Here is a 21,828-nt window from a genome sequence, read left to right on the forward strand (position 1 = left end):
TAATAAAAAATATCACAAAATTCTTCTAAGTCCCTCGGGAAGAGTGAAAGACGCGCACGTTCATTTTCAGAGCTCCTAGACCTTCCTATAAGAAGTAAGCCAAAAAGTAGCTTCGAAAAACGCTTAGGTTAAGTTTCAGAGTTGCATCTAATGTACCGAAGCTGGACTTAGACATAATTTCACTCTCACAACATTATGGCTGGTTGGAGACAGTCCGAACCACAAATACCGGGTCCATGGTTCTGGCCATATACTGGGGGGACGGGGACGACTCCCATTAACCTCTGACTATACCGGGGATACGCTTATCACAATGCCTTTCTGGTCTGTGCTGAAGCAGGGCATTCTGGCAGCCAATTGGCTTGACTTTTATTAGTGAGCCTGGTTACCCCCTCTCGGAACCACAGACTTAGAAATCGCCAGCTCATATACATGCATAAAATATATTTATATATATACCCTTATACACCATTTTAATAAAAAATATCACAAAATTCTTCTAAGTCCCTCGGAAAGAGTGAAAGACGCGCACGTTCATTTTCAGAGCTCCTAGACCTTCCTATAAGAAGTTAGCCAAAAAGTAGCTTCGAAAAACGCTTAGGTTAAGTTTCAGAGTTGCATCTAATGTACCGAAGCTGGACTTAGACATAATTTCACTCTCACAACATTATGGCTGGTTGGAGACAGTCCAAACCACAAATACCGGGTCCATGGTTCTGGCCATATACTGGGGGGACGGGGGGGACTCCCATTAACCCCTGACTATACCGGGAATACGCTTATCACAATGCCTTACTGGTCTGTGCTGAAGCAGGGAATTCTGGCAGCCAAGTGGCTTGACCTTTATTAGTGAGCCTGGTTACCCCCTCTCGGAACCACAGACTTAGAAATCGCCAGCTCATATACAGTGCATAAAATAAATTTATATATATATACCCTTATACACCATTTTAATAAAAAATATCAGAAAATACTTCTAAGTCCCTCGGGAAGAGTGAAAGACGCGCACGTTCATTTTCAGAGCTCCTAGACCTTCCTATAAGAAGTTAGCCAAAAAGTAGCTTCGAAAAACGCTTAGCTTAAGTTTCAGAGTGGCTTCTAATGTACAAAAGCGGGACTTAGACATAATTTCACTCTCACAACATTATGGCTGGTTGGAGACAGTCCGAACCACAATTACCGGGTCCATGGTTCTGGGCGTATACTGGGGGGACGGGGACGACTCCCATTAACCCCTGACTATACCGGGGATACGCTTATCACAATGCCTTTCTGGTCTGTGCTGAAGCAGGGCATTCTGGCAGCCAAGTGGCTTGACCTTTATTAGTGAGCCTGGTTACCCCCTCTCGGAACCACAGACTTAGAAATCGCCAGCTCATATACAGTGCATAAAATAAATTTATATATATATACCCTTATTCACCATTTTAATAAAAAATATCACAAAAATTCTTCTAAGTCCCTCGGGAAGAGTTAAAGACGCGCACGTTCATTTTCAGAGCTCCTAGACCTTCCTATAAGAAGTTAGCCAAAAAGTAGCTTCGAAAAACGCTTAGGTTAAGTTTCAGAGTTGCTTCTAATGTACCAAAGCTGGACTTAGACATAATTTCACTCTCACAACATTATGGCTGGTTGGAGACAGTCCGAACCACAATTACCGGGTCCATGGTTCTGGGCGTATACTGGGGGGACGGGGACGACTCCCATTAACCCCTGACTATACCGGGGATACGCTTATCACAATGCCTTTCTGGTCTGTGCTGAAGCAGGGCATTCTGGCAGCCAATTGGCTTGACTTTTATTAGTGAGCCTGGTTACCCCCTCTCGGAACCACAGACTTAGAAATCGCAAGCTCATATACAGTGCATAAAATATATTTATATATATACCCTTATACAGTACATCATTTTAATAAAAAATATCACAAAATTCTTCTAAGTCCCTCAGGAAGAGTGAAAGACGCGCACGTTCATTTTCAGAGCTCCTAGACCTTCCTATAAGAAGTTAGCCAAAAAGTAGCTTCGAAAAACGCTTAGGTTAAGTTTCAGAGTTGCTTCTAATGTACCGAAGCTAGACTTAGACATACTGTAATTTCACTCTCACAACATTATGGCTGGTTGGAGACAGTCCGAACCACAAATACCGGGTCCATGGTTCTGGCCATATACTGGGGGGACGGGGACGACTCCCATTAACCCCTGACTATACCGGGGATACGCGTATCACTCTGCCTTACTGGTCTGTGCTGAAGCAGGGCATTCTGGCAGCCAAGTGGCTTGACCTTTATTAGTGAGCCTGGTTACCCCCTCTCGGAACCACAGACTTAGAAATCGCCAGCTCATATACAGTGCATAAAATATATTTATATATATACCCTTTTTCACCATTTTAATAAAAAATATCACAAAATTCTTCTAAGTCCCTCGGGAAGAGTGAAAGACGCGCACGTTCATTTTCAGAGCTCCTAGACCTTCCTATAAGAAGTTAGCCAAAAAGTAGCTTCAAAAAACGCTTAGGTTAAGTTTCAGAGTTGTATCTAATGTACCGAAGCTGGACTAAGACATAATTTCACTCTCACAACATTATGGCTGGTTGGAGACAGTCCGAACCACAAATACCGGGTCCATGGTTCTGGCCATATACTGGGGGGACGGGGACGACTCCCATTAACCCCTGACTATACCGGGGATACGCTTATCACAATGCCTTACTGGTCTGTGCTGAAGCAGGGCATTCTGGCAGCCAAGTGGCTTGACCTTTATTAGTGAGCCTGGTTACTCCCTCTCGGAACCACAGACTTAGAAATCGCCAGCTCATATACAGTGCATAAAATATATTTATATATATACCCTTTTTCACCATTTTAATAAAAAATATCACAAAATTCTTCTAAGTCCCTCGGGAAGAGTGAAAGACGCGCACGTTCATTTTCAGAGCTCCTAGACCTTCCTATAAGAAGTTAGCCAAAAAGTAGCTTCGAAAAACGCTTAGGTTAAGTTTCAGAGTTGCTTCTAATGTACCAGAGCTGGACTTAGACATAATTTCACTCTCACAACATTATGGCTGGTTGGAGACAGTCCGAACCACAAGTACTGGGTCCATGGTTCTGGGCGTATACTGGGGGGACGGGGACGACTCCCATTAACCCCTGACTATACCGGGGATACGCTTATCACAATGCCTTTCTGGTCTGTGCTGAAGCAGGGCATTCTGGCAGCCAATTGGCTTGACTTTTATTAGTGAGCCTGGTTACCCCCTCTCGGAACCACAGACTTAGAAATCGCAAGCTCATATACAGTGCATAAAATATATTTATATATATATACCCTTATACAGTACATCATTTTAATAAAAAATATCACAAAATTCTTCTAAGTCCCTCAGGAAGAGTGAAAGACGCGCACGTTCATTTTCAGAGCTCCTAGACCTTCCTATAAGAAGTTAGCCAAAAAGTAGCTTCGAAAAACGCTTAGGTTAAGTTTCAGAGTTGCTTCTAATGTACCGAAGCTAGACTTAGACATACTGTAATTTCACTCTCACAACATTATGGCTGGTTGGAGACAGTCCGAACCACAAATACCGGGTCCATGGTTCTGGCCATATACTGGGGGGACGGGGACGACTCCCATTAACCCCTGACTATACCGGGGATACGCGTATCACTCTGCCTTACTGGTCTGTGCTGAAGCAGGGCATTCTGGCAGCCAAGTGGCTTGACCTTTATTAGTGAGCCTGGTTACCCCCTCTCGGAACCACAGACTTAGAAATCGCCAGCTCATATACAGTGCATAAAATATATTTATATATATACCCTTTTTCACCATTTTAATAAAAAATATCACAAAATTCTTCTAAGTCCCTCGGGAAGAGTGAAAGACGCGCACGTTCATTTTCAGAGCTCCTAGACCTTCCTATAAGAAGTTAGCCAAAAAGTAGCTTCAAAAAACGCTTAGGTTAAGTTTCAGAGTTGCATCTAATGTACCGAAGCTGGACTAAGACATAATTTCACTCTCACAACATTATGGCTGGTTGGAGACAGTCCGAACCACAAATACCGGGTCCATGGTTCTGGCCATATACTGGGGGGACGGGGACGACTCCCATTAACCCCTGACTATACCGGGGATACGCTTATCACAATGCCTTACTGGTCTGTGCTGAAGCAGGGCATTCTGGCAGCCAAGTGGCTTGACCTTTATTAGTGAGCCTGGTTACCCCCTCTCGGAACCACAGACTTAGAAATCGCCAGCTCATATACAGTGCATAAAATATATTTATATATATACCCTTTTTCACCATTTTAATAAAAAATATCACAAAATTCTTCTAAGTCCCTCGGGAAGAGTGAAAGACGCGCACGTTCATTTTCAGAGCTCCTAGACCTTCCTATAAGAAGTTAGCCAAAAAGTAGCTTCGAAAAACGCTTAGGTTAAGTTTCAGAGTTGCTTCTAATGTACCAGAGCTGGACTTAGACATAATTTCACTCTCACAACATTATGGCTGGTTGGAGACAGTCCGAACCACAAGTACTGGGTCCATGGTTCTGGGCGTATACTGGGGGGACGGGGACGACTCCCATTAACCCCTGACTATACCGGGGATACGCTTATCACAATGCCTTTCTGGTCTGTGCTGAAGCAGGGCATTCTGGCAGCCAATTGGCTTGACTTTTATTAGTGAGCCTGGTTACCCCCTCTCGGAACCACAGACTTAGAAATCGCAAGCTCATATACAGTGCATAAAATATATTTATATATATACCCTTATACAGTACATCATTTTAATAAAAAATATCACAAAATTCTTCTAAGTCCCTCAGGAAGAGTGAAAGACGCGCACGTTCATTTTCAGAGCTCCTAGACCTTCCTATAAGAAGTTAGCCAAAAAGTAGCTTCGAAAAACGCTTAGGTTAAGTTTCAGAGTTGCTTCTAATGTACCAGAGCTGGACTTAGACATAATTTCACTCTCACAACATTATGGCTGGTTGGAGACAGTCCGAACCACAAGTACTGGGTCCATGGTTCTGGGCGTATACTGGGGGGACGGGGACGACTCCCATTAACCCCTGACTATACCGGGGATACGCTTATCACAATGCCTTTCTGGTCTGTGCTGAAGCAGGGCATTCTGGCAGCCAATTGGCTTGACTTTTATTAGTGAGCCTGGTTACCCCCTCTCGGAACCACAGACTTAGAAATCGCAAGCTCATATACAGTGCATAAAATATATTTATATATATACCCTTATACAGTACATCATTTTAATAAAAAATATCACAACATTCTTCTAAGTCCCTCAGGAAGAGTGAAAGACGCGCACGTTCATTTTCAGAGCTCCTAGACCTTCCTATAAGAAGTTAGCCAAAAAGTAGCTTCGAAAAACGCTTAGGTTAAGTTTCAGAGTTGCTTCTAATGTACCAAAGCTGGACTTAGACATAATTTCACTCTCACAACATTATGGCTGGTTGGAGACAGTCCGAACCACAATTACCGGGTCCATGGTTCTGGGCGTATACTGGGGGGACGGGGACGACTCCCATTAACCCCTGACTATACCGGGGATACGCTTATCACAATGCCTTTCTGGTCTGTGCTGAAGCAGGGCATTCTGGCAGCCAATTGGCTTGACTTTTATTAGTGAGCCTGGTTACCCCCTCTCGGAACCACAGACTTAGAAATCGCAAGCTCATATACAGTGCATAAAATATATTTATATATATACCCTTATACAGTACATCATTTTAATAAAAAATATCACAAAATTCTTCTAAGTCCCTCAGGAAGAGTGAAAGACGCGCACGTTCATTTTCAGAGCTCCTAGACCTTCCTATAAGAAGTTAGCCAAAAAGTAGCTTCGAAAAACGCTTAGGTTAAGTTTCAGAGTTGCTTCTAATGTACCGAAGCTAGACTTAGACATACTGTAATTTCACTCTCACAACATTATGGCTGGTTGGAGACAGTCCGAACCACAAATACCGGGTCCATGGTTCTGGCCATATACTGGGGGGACGGGGACGACTCCCATTAACCCCTGACTATACCGGGGATACGCGTATCACTCTGCCTTACTGGTCTGTGCTGAAGCAGGGCATTCTGGCAGCCAAGTGGCTTGACCTTTATTAGTGAGCCTGGTTACCCCCTCTCGGAACCACAGACTTAGAAATCGCCAGCTCATATACAGTGCATAAAATATATTTATATATATACCCTTTTTCACCATTTTAATAAAAAATATCACAAAATTCTTCTAAGTCCCTCGGGAAGAGTGAAAGACGCGCACGTTCATTTTCAGAGCTCCTAGACCTTCCTATAAGAAGTTAGCCAAAAAGTAGCTTCGAAAAACGCTTAGGTTAAGTCTCAGAGTTGCATCTAATGTACCAAAGCTGGACTTAGACATAATTTCACTCTCACAACATTATGGCTGGTTGGAGACAGTCCGAACCACAAGTACTGGGTCCATGGTTCTGGGCGTATACTGGGGGGACGGGGACGACTCCCATTAACCCCTGACTATACCGGGGATACGCTTATCACAATGCCTTACTGGTCTGTGCTGAAGCAGGGCATTCTGGCAGCCAAGTGGCTTGACCTTTATTAGTGAGCCTGGTTACCCCCTCTCGGAACCACAGACTTAGAAATCGCCAGCTCATATACAGTGCATAAAATAAATTTATATATATATACCCTTATTCACCATTTTAATAAAAAATATCACAAAATTCTTCTAAGTCCCTCGGGAAGAGTTAAAGACGCGCACGTTCATTTTCAGAGCTCCTAGACCTTCCTATAAGAAGTTAGCCAAAAAGTAGCTTCGAAAAACGCTTAGGTTAAGTTTCAGAGTTGCTTCTAATGTACCGAAGCTGGAATTAGACATAATTTCACTCTCACAACATTATGGCTGGTTGGAGACAGTCCGAACCACAAGTACTGGGTCCATGGTTCTGGGCGTATACTGGGGGGACGGGGATTACTCCCATTAACCCCTGACTATACCGGGGATACGCTTATCACAATGCCTTACTGGTCTGTGCTGAAGCAGGGCATTCTGGCAGCCAAGTGGCTTGACCTTTATTAGTGAGCCTGGTTACCCCCTCTCGGAACCACAAACTTAGAAATCGCCAGCTCATATACAGTGCATAAAATAAATTTATATATATATACCCTTATACACCATTTTAATAAAAAATATCACAAAATTCTTCTAAGTCCCTCGGGAAGAGTGAAAGACGCGCACGTTCATTTTCAGAGCTCCTAGACCTTCCTATAAGAAGTTAGCCAAAAAGTAGCTTCGAAAAACGCTTAGGTTAAGTTTCAGAGTTGCTTCTCATGTACCAAAGCTGGACTTAGACATAATTTCACTCTCACAACATTATGGCTGGTTGGAGACAGTCCGAACCACAAATACCGGGTCCATGGTTCTGGCCATATACTGGGGGGACGGGGGGGACTCCCATTAACCCCTGACTATACCGGGAATACGCTTATCACAATGCCTTACTGGTCTGTGCTGAAGCAGGGAATTCTGGCAGCCAAGTGGCTTGACCTTTATTAGTGAGCCTGGTTACCCCCTCTCGGAACCACAGACTTAGAAATCGCCAGCTCATATACAGTGCATAAAATATATTTATATATATACCCTTTTTCACCATTTTAATAAAAAATATCACAAAATTCTTCTAAGTCCCTCGGGAAGAGTGAAAGACGCGCACGTTCATTTTCAGAGCTCCTAGACCTTCCTATAAGAAGTTAGCCAAAAAGTAGCTTCGAAAAACGCTTAGGTTAAGTTTCAGAGTTGCTTCTCATGTACCAAAGCTGGACTTAGACATAATTTCACTCTCACAACATTATGGCTGGTTGGAGACAGTCCGAACCACAAGTACCGGGTCCATGGTTCTGGGCGTATACTGGGGGGACGGGGACGACTCCCATTAACCCCTGACTATACCGGGGATACGCTTATCACAATGCCTTACTGGTCTGTGCTGAAGCAGGGCATTCTGGCAGCCAAGTGGCTTGACCTTTATTAGTGAGCCTGGTTACCCCCTCTCGGAACCACAGACTTAGAAATCGCCAGCTCATATACAGTGCATAAAATAAATTTATATATATATACCCTTATTCACCATTTTAATAAAAAATATCACAAAATTCTTCTAAGTCCCTCGGGAAGAGTTAAAGACGCGCACGTTCATTTTCAGAGCTCCTAGACCTTCCTATAAGAAGTTAGCCAAAAAGTAGCTTCGAAAAACGCTTAGGTTAAGTTTCAGAGTTGCTTCTAATGTACCGAAGCTGGAATTAGACATAATTTCACTCTCACAACATTATGGCTGGTTGGAGACAGTCCGAACCACAAGTACTGGGTCCATGGTTCTTGGCGTATACTGGGGGGACGGGGATTACTCCCATTAACCCCTGACTATACCGGGGATACGCTTATCACAATGCCTTACTGGTCTGTGCTGAAGCAGGGCATTCTGGCAGCCAAGTGGCTTGACCTTTATTAGTGAGCCTGGTTACCCCCTCTCGGAACCACAAACTTAGAAATCGCCAGCTCATATACAGTGCATAAAATAAATTTATATATATATACCCTTATACACCATTTTAATAAAAAATATCACAAAATTCTTCTAAGTCCCTCGGGAAGAGTGAAAGACGCGCACGTTCATTTTCAGAGCTCCTAGACCTTCCTATAAGAAGTTAGCCAAAAAGTAGCTTCGAAAAACGCTTAGGTTAAGTTTCAGAGTTGCTTCTCATGTACCAAAGCTGGACTTAGACATAATTTCACTCTCACAACATTATGGCTGGTTGGAGACAGTCCGAACCACAAATACCGGGTCCATGGTTCTGGCCATATACTGGGGGGACGGGGGGGACTCCCATTAACCCCTGACTATACCGGGAATACGCTTATCACAATGCCTTACTGGTCTGTGCTGAAGCAGGGAATTCTGGCAGCCAAGTGGCTTGACCTTTATTAGTGAGCCTGGTTACCCCCTCTCGGAACCACAGACTTAGAAATCGCCAGCTCATATACAGTGCATAAAATAAATTTATATATATATACCCTTATACACCATTTTAATAAAAAATATCAGAAAATACTTCTAAGTCCCTCGGGAAGAGTGAAAGACGCGCACGTTCATTTTCAGAGCTCCTAGACCTTCCTATAAGAAGTTAGCCAAAAAGTAGCTTCGAAAAACGCTTAGCTTAAGTTTCAGAGTGGCTTCTAATGTACAAAAGCGGGACTTAGACATAATTTCACTCTCACAACATTATGGCTGGTTGGAGACAGTCCGAACCACAATTACCGGGTCCATGGTTCTGGGCGTATACTGGGGGGACGGGGACGACTCCCATTAACCCCTGACTATACCGGGGATACGCTTATCACAATGCCTTTCTGGTCTGTGCTGAAGCAGGGCATTCTGGCAGCCAAGTGGCTTGACCTTTATTAGTGAGCCTGGTTACCCCCTCTCGGAACCACAGACTTAGAAATCGCCAGCTCATATACAGTGCATAAAATATATTTATATATATTCACTTATACACCATTTTAATAAAAAATATCACAAAATTCTTCTAAGTCCCTCGGGAAGAGTGAAAGACGCGCACGTTCATTTTTAGAGCTCCTAGACCTTCCTATAAGAAGTTAGCCAAAAAGTAGCTTCGAAAAACGGTTAGATTAAGTTTCAGAGTTGCTTCTAATGTACCGAAGCTGGAATTAGACATAATTTCACTCTCACAACATTATGGCTGGTTGGAAACAGTCCGAACCACAAGTACTGGGTCCATGGTTCTGGGCGTATACTGGGGGGACGGGGACGACTCCCATTAACCCCTGACTATACCGGGGATACGCTTATCACAATGCCTTACTGGTCTGTGCTGAAGCAGGGCATTCTGGCAGCCAAGTGGCTTGACCTTTATTAGTGAGCCTGGTTACCCCCTATCGGAACCACAGACTTAGAAATCGCCAGCTCATATACAGTGCATAAAATAAATTTATATATATATACCCTTATACACCATTTTAATAAAAAATATCAGAAAATTCTTCTAAGTCCCTCGGAAAGAGTGAAAGACGCGCACGTTCATTTTCAGAGCTCCTAGACCTTCCTATAAGAAGTTAGCCAAAAAGTAGCTTCGAAAAACGCTTAGGTTAAGTTTCAGAGTTGCTTCTAATGTACCAAAGCTGGACTTAGACATAATTTCACTCTCACAACATTATGGCTGGTTGGAGACAGTCCGAACCACAAGTACCGGGTCCATGGTTCTGGCCATATACTGGGGGGACGGGGACGACTCCCATTAACCCCTGACTATACCGGGGATACGCTTATCACAATGCCTTACTGGTCTGTGCTGAAGCAGGGCATTCTGGCAGCCAAGTGGCTTGACCTTTATTAGTGAGCATGGTTACCCCCTCTCGGAACCACAGACTTAGAAATCGCCAGCTCATATACAGTGCATAAAATATATTTATATACAGTATATACCCTTATACACCATTTAAATAAAAAATATCACAAAATTCTTCTAAGTCCCTCGGGAAGAGTGAAAGACGCCTACGTTCATTTTCAGAGCTCCTAGACCTTCCTATAAGAAGTTAGCCAAAAAGTAGCTTCGAAAAACGCTTAGGTTAAGTTTCAGAGTTGCTTCTAATGTACCAAAGCTGGACTTAGACATAATTTCACTCTCACAACATTATGGCTGGTTGGAGACAGTCCGAACCACAATTACCGGGTCCATGGTTCTGGCCATATACTGGGGGGACGGGGGGGACTCCCATTAACCCCTGACTATACCGGGGATACGCTTATCACAATGCCTTACTGGTCTGTGCTGAAGCAGGGCATTCTGGCAGCCAAGTGGCTTGACCTTTATTAGTGAGCCTGGTTACCCCCTCTCGGAACCACAGACTTAGAAATCGCCAGCTCATATACAGTGCATAAAATATATTTATATACAGTATATACCCTTATACACCATTTAAATAAAAAATATCACAAAATTCTTCTAAGTCCCTCGGGAAGAGTTAAAGACACGCACGTTCATTTTCAGAGCTCCTAGACCTTCCTATAAGAAGTTAGTCAAAAAGTAGCTTCGAAAAACGCTTAGGTTAAGTTTCAGAGTTGCATCTAATGTACCGAAGCTGGACTTAGACATAATTTCACTCTCACAACATTATGGCTGGTTGGAGACAGTCCGAACCACAAGTACTGGGTCCATGGTTCTGGGCGTATACTGGGGGGACGGGGACGACTCCCATTAACCCCTGACTATACCGGGGATACGCTTATCACAATGCCTTACTGGTCTGTGCTGAAGCAGGGCATTCTGGCAGCCAAGTGGCTTGACCTTTATTAGTGAGCCTGGTTACCCCCTCTCGGAACCACAGACTTAGAAATCGCCAGCTCATATACAGTGCATAAAATAAATTTATATATATATACCCTTATTCACCATTTTAATAAAAAATATCACAAAATTCTTCTAAGTCCCTCGGGAAGAGTTAAAGACGCGCACGTTCATTTTCAGAGCTCCTAGACCTTCCTATAAGAAGTTAGCCAAAAAGTAGCTTCGAAAAACGCTTAGGTTAAGTTTCAGAGTTGCTTCTAATGTACCGAAGCTGGAATTAGACATAATTTCACTCTCACAACATTATGGCTGGTTGGAGACAGTCCGAACCACAAGTACTGGGTCCATGGTTCTGGGCGTATACTGGGGGGACGGGGATTACTCCCATTAACCCCTGACTATACCGGGGATACGCTTATCACAATGCCTTACTGGTCTGTGCTGAAGCAGGGCATTCTGGCAGCCAAGTGGCTTGACCTTTATTAGTGAGCCTGGTTACCCCCTCTCGGAACCACAAACTTAGAAATCGCCAGCTCATATACAGTGCATAAAATAAATTTATATATATATACCCTTATACACCATTTTAATAAAAAATATCACAAAATTCTTCTAAGTCCCTCGGGAAGAGTGAAAGACGCGCACGTTCATTTTCAGAGCTCCTAGACCTTCCTATAAGAAGTTAGCCAAAAAGTAGCTTCGAAAAACGCTTAGGTTAAGTTTCAGAGTTGCTTCTCATGTACCAAAGCTGGACTTAGACATAATTTCACTCTCACAACATTATGGCTGGTTGGAGACAGTCCGAACCACAAATACCGGGTCCATGGTTCTGGCCATATACTGGGGGGACGGGGGGGACTCCCATTAACCCCTGACTATACCGGGAATACGCTTATCACAATGCCTTACTGGTCTGTGCTGAAGCAGGGAATTCTGGCAGCCAAGTGGCTTGACCTTTATTAGTGAGCCTGGTTACCCCCTCTCGGAACCACAGACTTAGAAATCGCCAGCTCATATACAGTGCATAAAATATATTTATATATATACCCTTTTTCACCATTTTAATAAAAAATATCACAAAATTCTTCTAAGTCCCTCGGGAAGAGTGAAAGACGCGCACGTTCATTTTCAGAGCTCCTAGACCTTCCTATAAGAAGTTAGCCAAAAAGTAGCTTCGAAAAACGCTTAGGTTAAGTTTCAGAGTTGCTTCTCATGTACCAAAGCTGGACTTAGACATAATTTCACTCTCACAACATTATGGCTGGTTGGAGACAGTCCGAACCACAAGTACCGGGTCCATGGTTCTGGGCGTATACTGGGGGGACGGGGACGACTCCCATTAACCCCTGACTATACCGGGGATACGCTTATCACAATGCCTTACTGGTCTGTGCTGAAGCAGGGCATTCTGGCAGCCAAGTGGCTTGACCTTTATTAGTGAGCCTGGTTACCCCCTCTCGGAACCACAGACTTAGAAATCGCCAGCTCATATACAGTGCATAAAATAAATTTATATATATATACCCTTATTCACCATTTTAATAAAAAATATCACAAAATTCTTCTAAGTCCCTCGGGAAGAGTTAAAGACGCGCACGTTCATTTTCAGAGCTCCTAGACCTTCCTATAAGAAGTTAGCCAAAAAGTAGCTTCGAAAAACGCTTAGGTTAAGTTTCAGAGTTGCTTCTAATGTACCGAAGCTGGAATTAGACATAATTTCACTCTCACAACATTATGGCTGGTTGGAGACAGTCCGAACCACAAGTACTGGGTCCATGGTTCTTGGCGTATACTGGGGGGACGGGGATTACTCCCATTAACCCCTGACTATACCGGGGATACGCTTATCACAATGCCTTACTGGTCTGTGCTGAAGCAGGGCATTCTGGCAGCCAAGTGGCTTGACCTTTATTAGTGAGCCTGGTTACCCCCTCTCGGAACCACAAACTTAGAAATCGCCAGCTCATATACAGTGCATAAAATAAATTTATATATATATACCCTTATACACCATTTTAATAAAAAATATCACAAAATTCTTCTAAGTCCCTCGGGAAGAGTGAAAGACGCGCACGTTCATTTTCAGAGCTCCTAGACCTTCCTATAAGAAGTTAGCCAAAAAGTAGCTTCGAAAAACGCTTAGGTTAAGTTTCAGAGTTGCTTCTCATGTACCAAAGCTGGACTTAGACATAATTTCACTCTCACAACATTATGGCTGGTTGGAGACAGTCCGAACCACAAATACCGGGTCCATGGTTCTGGCCATATACTGGGGGGACGGGGGGGACTCCCATTAACCCCTGACTATACCGGGAATACGCTTATCACAATGCCTTACTGGTCTGTGCTGAAGCAGGGAATTCTGGCAGCCAAGTGGCTTGACCTTTATTAGTGAGCCTGGTTACCCCCTCTCGGAACCACAGACTTAGAAATCGCCAGCTCATATACAGTGCATAAAATAAATTTATATATATATACCCTTATACACCATTTTAATAAAAAATATCAGAAAATACTTCTAAGTCCCTCGGGAAGAGTGAAAGACGCGCACGTTCATTTTCAGAGCTCCTAGACCTTCCTATAAGAAGTTAGCCAAAAAGTAGCTTCGAAAAACGCTTAGCTTAAGTTTCAGAGTGGCTTCTAATGTACAAAAGCGGGACTTAGACATAATTTCACTCTCACAACATTATGGCTGGTTGGAGACAGTCCGAACCACAATTACCGGGTCCATGGTTCTGGGCGTATACTGGGGGGACGGGGACGACTCCCATTAACCCCTGACTATACCGGGGATACGCTTATCACAATGCCTTTCTGGTCTGTGCTGAAGCAGGGCATTCTGGCAGCCAAGTGGCTTGACCTTTATTAGTGAGCCTGGTTACCCCCTCTCGGAACCACAGACTTAGAAATCGCCAGCTCATATACAGTGCATAAAATATATTTATATATATTCACTTATACACCATTTTAATAAAAAATATCACAAAATTCTTCTAAGTCCCTCGGGAAGAGTGAAAGACGCGCACGTTCATTTTTAGAGCTCCTAGACCTTCCTATAAGAAGTTAGCCAAAAAGTAGCTTCGAAAAACGGTTAGATTAAGTTTCAGAGTTGCTTCTAATGTACCGAAGCTGGAATTAGACATAATTTCACTCTCACAACATTATGGCTGGTTGGAAACAGTCCGAACCACAAGTACTGGGTCCATGGTTCTGGGCGTATACTGGGGGGACGGGGACGACTCCCATTAACCCCTGACTATACCGGGGATACGCTTATCACAATGCCTTACTGGTCTGTGCTGAAGCAGGGCATTCTGGCAGCCAAGTGGCTTGACCTTTATTAGTGAGCCTGGTTACCCCCTATCGGAACCACAGACTTAGAAATCGCCAGCTCATATACAGTGCATAAAATAAATTTATATATATATACCCTTATACACCATTTTAATAAAAAATATCAGAAAATTCTTCTAAGTCCCTCGGAAAGAGTGAAAGACGCGCACGTTCATTTTCAGAGCTCCTAGACCTTCCTATAAGAAGTTAGCCAAAAAGTAGCTTCGAAAAACGCTTAGGTTAAGTTTCAGAGTTGCTTCTAATGTACCAAAGCTGGACTTAGACATAATTTCACTCTCACAACATTATGGCTGGTTGGAGACAGTCCGAACCACAAGTACCGGGTCCATGGTTCTGGCCATATACTGGGGGGACGGGGACGACTCCCATTAACCCCTGACTATACCGGGGATACGCTTATCACAATGCCTTACTGGTCTGTGCTGAAGCAGGGCATTCTGGCAGCCAAGTGGCTTGACCTTTATTAGTGAGCATGGTTACCCCCTCTCGGAACCACAGACTTAGAAATCGCCAGCTCATATACAGTGCATAAAATATATTTATATACAGTATATACCCTTATACACCATTTAAATAAAAAATATCACAAAATTCTTCTAAGTCCCTCGGGAAGAGTGAAAGACGCCTACGTTCATTTTCAGAGCTCCTAGACCTTCCTATAAGAAGTTAGCCAAAAAGTAGCTTCGAAAAACGCTTAGGTTAAGTTTCAGAGTTGCTTCTAATGTACCAAAGCTGGACTTAGACATAATTTCACTCTCACAACATTATGGCTGGTTGGAGACAGTCCGAACCACAATTACCGGGTCCATGGTTCTGGCCATATACTGGGGGGACGGGGGGGACTCCCATTAACCCCTGACTATACCGGGGATACGCGTATCACAATGCCTTACTGGTCTGTGCTGAAGCAGGGCATTCTGGCAGCCAAGTGGCTTGACCTTTATTAGTGAGCCTGGTTACCCCCTCTCGGAACCACAGACTTAGAAATCGCCAGCTCATATACAGTGCATAAAATATATTTATATACAGTATATACCCTTATACACCATTTAAATAAAAAATATCACAAAATTCTTCTAAGTCCCTCGGGAAGAGTTAAAGACACGCACGTTCATTTTCAGAGCTCCTAGACCTTCCTATAAGAAGTTAGTCAAAAAGTAGCTTCGAAAAACGCTTAGGTTAAGTTTCAGAGTTGCATCTAATGTACCGAAGCTGGACTTAGACATAATTTCACTCTCACAACATTATGGCTGGTTGGAGACAGTCCGAACCACAAATACCGGGTCCATGGTTCTGGCCATATACTGGGGGGACGGGGGGGACTCCCATTAACCCCTGACTATACCGGGAATACGCTTATCACAATGCCTTACTGGTCTGTGCTGAAGCAGGGAATTCTGGCAGCCAAGTGGCTTGAACTTTATTAGTGAGCCTGGTTACCCCCTCTCGGAACCACAGACTTAGAAATCGCCAGCTCATATACAGTGCATAAAATAAATTTATATATATATACCCTTATACACCATTTTAATAAAAAATATCAGAAAATACTTCTAAGTCCCTCGGGAAGAGTGAAAGACGCGCACGTTCATTTTCAGAGCTCCTAGACCTTCCTATAAGAAGTTAGCCAAAAAGTAGCTTCGAAAAACGCTTAGCTTAAGTTTCAGAGTGGCTTCTAATGTACAAAAGCGGGACTTAGACATAATTTCACTCTCACAACATTATGGCTGGTTGGAGACAGTCCGAACCACAATTACCGGGTCCATGGTTCTGGGCGTATACTGGGGGGACGGGGACGACTCCCATTAACCCCTGACTATACCGGGGATACGCTTATCACAATGCCTTTCTGGTCTGTGCTGAAGCAGGGCATTCTGGCAGCCAAGTGGCTTGACCTTTATTAGTGAGCCTGGTTACCCCCTCTCGGAACCACAGACTTAGAAATCGCCAGCTCATATACAGTGCATAAAATATCTTTATATATATACACTTATACACCATTTTAATAAAAAATATCACAAAATTCTTCTAAGTCCCTCGGGAAGAGTGAAAGACGCGCACGTTCATTTTTAGAGCTCCTAGACCTTCCTATAAGAAGTTAGCCAAAAAGTAGCTTCGAAAAACGGTTAGATTAAGTTTCAGAGTTGCTTCTAATGTACCGAAGCTGGAATTAGACATAATTTCACTCTCACAACATTATGGCTGGTTGGAAACAGTCCGAACCACAAGTACTGGGTCCATGGTTCTGGGCGTATACTGGGGGGACGGGGACGACTCCCATTAACCCCTGACTATACCGGGGATACGCTTATCACAATGCCTTACTGGTCTGTGCTGAAGCAGGGCATTCTGGCAGCCAAGTGACTTGACCTTTATTAGTGAGCCTGGTTACCCCCTATCGGAACCACAGACTTAGAAATCGCCAGATCATATACAGTGCATAAAATATATTTATATATATACCCTTTTTCACCATTTTAATAAAAAATATCACAAAATTCTTCTAAGTCCCTCGGGAAGAGTGAAAGACGCGCACGTTCATTTTCAGAGCTCCTAGACCTTCCTATAAGAAGTTAGCCAAAAAGTAGCTTCAAAAAACGCTTAGGTTAAGTTTCAGAGTTGCATCTAATGTACCGAAGCTGGACTAAGACATCATTTCACTCTCACAACATTATGGCTGGTTGGAGACAGTCCGAACCACAAATACCGGGTCCATGGTTCTGGCCATATACTGGGGGGACGGGGACGACTCCCATTAACCCCTGACTATACCGGGGATACGCTTATCACAATGCCTTACTGGTCTGTGCTGAAGCAGGGCATTCTGGCAGCCAAGTGGCTTGACCTTTATTAGTGAGCCTGGTTACCCCCTCTCGGAACCACAGACTTAGAAATCGCCAGCTCATATACAGTGCATAAAATATATTTATATATATACCCTTTTTCACCATTTTAATAAAAAATATCACAAAATTCTTCTAAGTCCCTCGGGAAGAGTGAAAGACGCGCACGTTCATTTTCAGAGCTCCTAGACCTTCCTATAAGAAGTTAGCCAAAAAGTAGCTTCGAAAAACGCTTAGGTTAAGTTTCAGAGTTGCTTCTAATGTACCAGAGCTGGACTTAGACATAATTTCACTCTCACAACATTATGGCTGGTTGGAGACAGTCCGAACCACAAGTACTGGGTCCATGGTTCTGGGCGTATACTGGGGGGACGGGGACGACTCCCATTAACCCCTGACTATACCGGGGATACGCTTATCACAATGCCTTTCTGGTCTGTGCTGAAGCAGGGCATTCTGGCAGCCAATTGGCTTGACTTTTATTAGTGAGCCTGGTTACCCCCTCTCGGAACCACAGACTTAGAAATCGCAAGCTCATATACAGTGCATAAAATATATTTATATATATACCCTTATACAGTACATCATTTTAATAAAAAATATCACAAAATTCTTCTAAGTCCCTCAGGAAGAGTGAAAGACGCGCACGTTCATTTTCAGAGCTCCTAGACCTTCCTATAAGAAGTTAGCCAAAAAGTAGCTTCGAAAAACGCTTAGGTTAAGTTTCAGAGTTGCTTCTAATGTACCAAAGCTGGACTTAGACATAATTTCACTCTCACAACATTATGGCTGGTTGGAGACAGTCCGAACCACAATTACCGGGTCCATGGTTCTGGGCGTATACTGGGGGGACGGGGACGACTCCCATTAACCCCTGACTATACCGGGGATACGCTTATCACAATGCCTTTCTGGTCTGTGCTGAAGCAGGGCATTCTGGCAGCCAATTGGCTTGACTTTTATTAGTGAGCCTGGTTACCCCCTCTCGGAACCACAGACTTAGAAATCGCAAGCTCATATACAGTGCATAAAATATATTTATATATATATACCCTTATACAGTACATCATTTTAATAAAAAAATATCACAAAATTCTTCTAAGTCCCTCAGGAAGAGTGAAAGACGCGCACGTTCATTTTCAGAGCTCCTAGACCTTCCTATAAGAAGTTAGCCAAAAAGTAGCTTCGAAAAACGCTTAGGTTAAGTTTCAGAGTTGCTTCTAATGTACCGAAGCTAGACTTAGACATACTGTAATTTCACTCTCACAACATTATGGCTGGTTGGAGACAGTCCGAACCACAAATACCGGGTCCATGGTTCTGGCCATATACTGGGGGGACGGGGACGACTCCCATTAACCCCTGACTATACCGGGGATACGCGTATCACTCTGCCTTACTGGTCTGTGCTGAAGCAGGGCATTCTGGCAGCCAAGTGGCTTGACCTTTATTAGTGAGCCTGGTTACCCCCTCTCGGAACCACAGACTTAGAAATCGCCAGCTCATATACAGTGCATAAAATATATTTATATATATACCCTTTTTCACCATTTTAATAAAAAATATCACAAAATTCTTCTAAGTCCCTCGGGAAGAGTGAAAGACGCGCACGTTCATTTTCAGAGCTCCTAGACCTTCCTATAAGAAGTTAGCCAAAAAGTAGCTTCAAAAAACGCTTAGGTTAAGTTTCAGAGTTGCATCTAATGTACCGAAGCTGGACTAAGACATAATTTCACTCTCACAACATTATGGCTGGTTGGAGACAGTCCGAACCACAAATACCGGGTCCATGGTTCTGGCCATATACTGGGGGGACGGGGACGACTCCCATTAACCCCTGACTATACCGGGGATACGCTTATCACAATGCCTTACTGGTCTGTGCTGAAGCAGGGCATTCTGGCAGCCAAGTGGCTTGACCTTTATTAGTGAGCCTGGTTACCCCCTCTCGGAACCACAGACTTAGAAATCGCCAGCTCATATACAGTGCATAAAATATATTTATATATATACCCTTTTTCACCATTTTAATAAAAAATATCACAAAATTCTTCTAAGTCCCTCGGGAAGAGTGAAAGACGCGCACGTTCATTTTCAGAGCTCCTAGACCTTCCTATAAGAAGTTAGCCAAAAAGTAGCTTCGAAAAACGCTTAGGTTAAGTTTCAGAGTTGCTTCTAATGTACCAGAGCTGGACTTAGACATAATTTCACTCTCACAACATTATGGCTGGTTGGAGACAGTCCGAACCACAAGTACTGGGTCCATGGTTCTGGGCGTATACTGGGGGGACGGGGACGACTCCCATTAACCCCTGACTATACCGGGGATACGCTTATCACAATGCCTTTCTGGTCTGTGCTGAAGCAGGGCATTCTGGCAGCCAATTGGCTTGACTTTTATTAGTGAGCCTGGTTACCCCCTCTCGGAACCACAGACTTAGAAATCGCAAGCTCATATACAGTGCATAAAATATATTTATATATATACCCTTATACAGTACATCATTTTAATAAAAAATATCACAAAATTCTTCTAAGTCCCTCAGGAAGAGTGAAAGACGCGCACGTTCATTTTCAGAGCTCCTAGACCTTCCTATAAGAAGTTAGCCAAAAAGTAGCTTCGAAAAACGCTTAGGTTAAGTTTCAGAGTTGCTTCTAATGTACCAGAGCTGGACTTAGACATAATTTCACTCTCACAACATTATGGCTGGTTGGAGACAGTCCGAACCACAAGTACTGGGTCCATGGTTCTGGGCGTATACTGGGGGGACGGGGACGACTCCCATTAACCCCTGACTATACCGGGGATACGCTTATCACAATGCCTTTCTGGTCTGTGCTGAAGCAGGGCATTCTGGCAGCCAATTGGCTTGACTTTTATTAGTGAGCCTGGTTACCCCCTCTCGGAACCACAGACTTAGAAATCGCAAGCTCATATACAGTGCATAAAATATATTTATATATATACCCTTATACAGTACATCATTTTAATAAAAAATATCACAAAATTCTTCTAAGTCCCTCAGGAAGAGTGAAAGACGCGCACGTTCATTTTCAGAGCTCCTAGACCTTCCTATAAGAAGTTAGCCAAAAAGTAGCTTCGAAAAACGCTTAGGTTAAGTTTCAGAGTTGCTTCTAATGTACCAAAGCTGGACTTAGACATAATTTCACTCTCACAACATTATGGCTGGTTGGAGACAGTCCGAACCACAATTACCGGGTCCATGGTTCTGGGCGTATACTGGGGGGACGGGGACGACTCCCATTAACCCCTGACTATACCGGGGATACGCTTATCACAATGCCTTTCTGGTCTGTGCTGAAGCAGGGCATTCTGGCAGCCAATTGGCTTGACTTTTATTAGTGAGCCTGGTTACCCCCTCTCGGAACCACAGACTTAGAAATCGCAAGCTCATATACAGTGCATAAAATATATTTATATATATACCCTTATACAGTACATCATTTTAATAAAAAATATCACAAAATTCTTCTAAGTCCCTCAGGAAGAGTGAAAGACGCGCACGTTCATTTTCAGAGCTCCTAGACCTTCCTATAAGAAGTTAGCCAAAAAGTAGCTTCGAAAAACGCTTAGGTTAAGTTTCGGAGTTGCTTCTAATGTACCGAAGCTAGACTTAGACATACTGTAATTTCACTCTCACAACATTATGGCTGGTTGGAGACAGTCCGAACCACAAATACCGGGTCCATGGTTCTGGCCATATACTGGGGGGACGGGGACGACTCCCATTAACCCCTGACTATACCGGGGATACGCGTATCACTCTGCCTTACTGGTCTGTGCTGAAGCAGGGCATTCTGGCAGCCAAGTGGCTTGACCTTTATTAGTGAGCCTGGTTACCCCCTCTCGGAACCACAGACTTAGAAATCGCCAGCTCATATACAGTGCATAAAATATATTTATATATATACCCTTTTTCACCATTTTAATAAAAAATATCACAAAATTCTTCTAAGTCCCTCGGGAAGAGTGAAAGACGCGCACGTTCATTTTCAGAGCTCCTAGACCTTCCTATAAGAAGTTAGCCAAAAAGTAGCTTCGAAAAACGCTTAGGTTAAGTCTCAGAGTTGCATCTAATGTACCAAAGCTGGACTTAGACATAATTTCACTCTCACAACATTATGGCTGGTTGGAGACAGTCCGAACCACAAGTACCGGGTCCATGGTTCTGGGCGTATACTGGGGGGACGGGGACGACTCCCATTAACCCCTGACTATACCGGGGATACGCTTATCACAATGCCTTACT

Source organism: Ascaphus truei, chromosome 2 (assembly GCF_040206685.1).
Source record: "Ascaphus truei isolate aAscTru1 chromosome 2, aAscTru1.hap1, whole genome shotgun sequence".
Classification (NCBI taxonomy): Eukaryota; Metazoa; Chordata; class Amphibia; order Anura; family Ascaphidae; genus Ascaphus; species Ascaphus truei.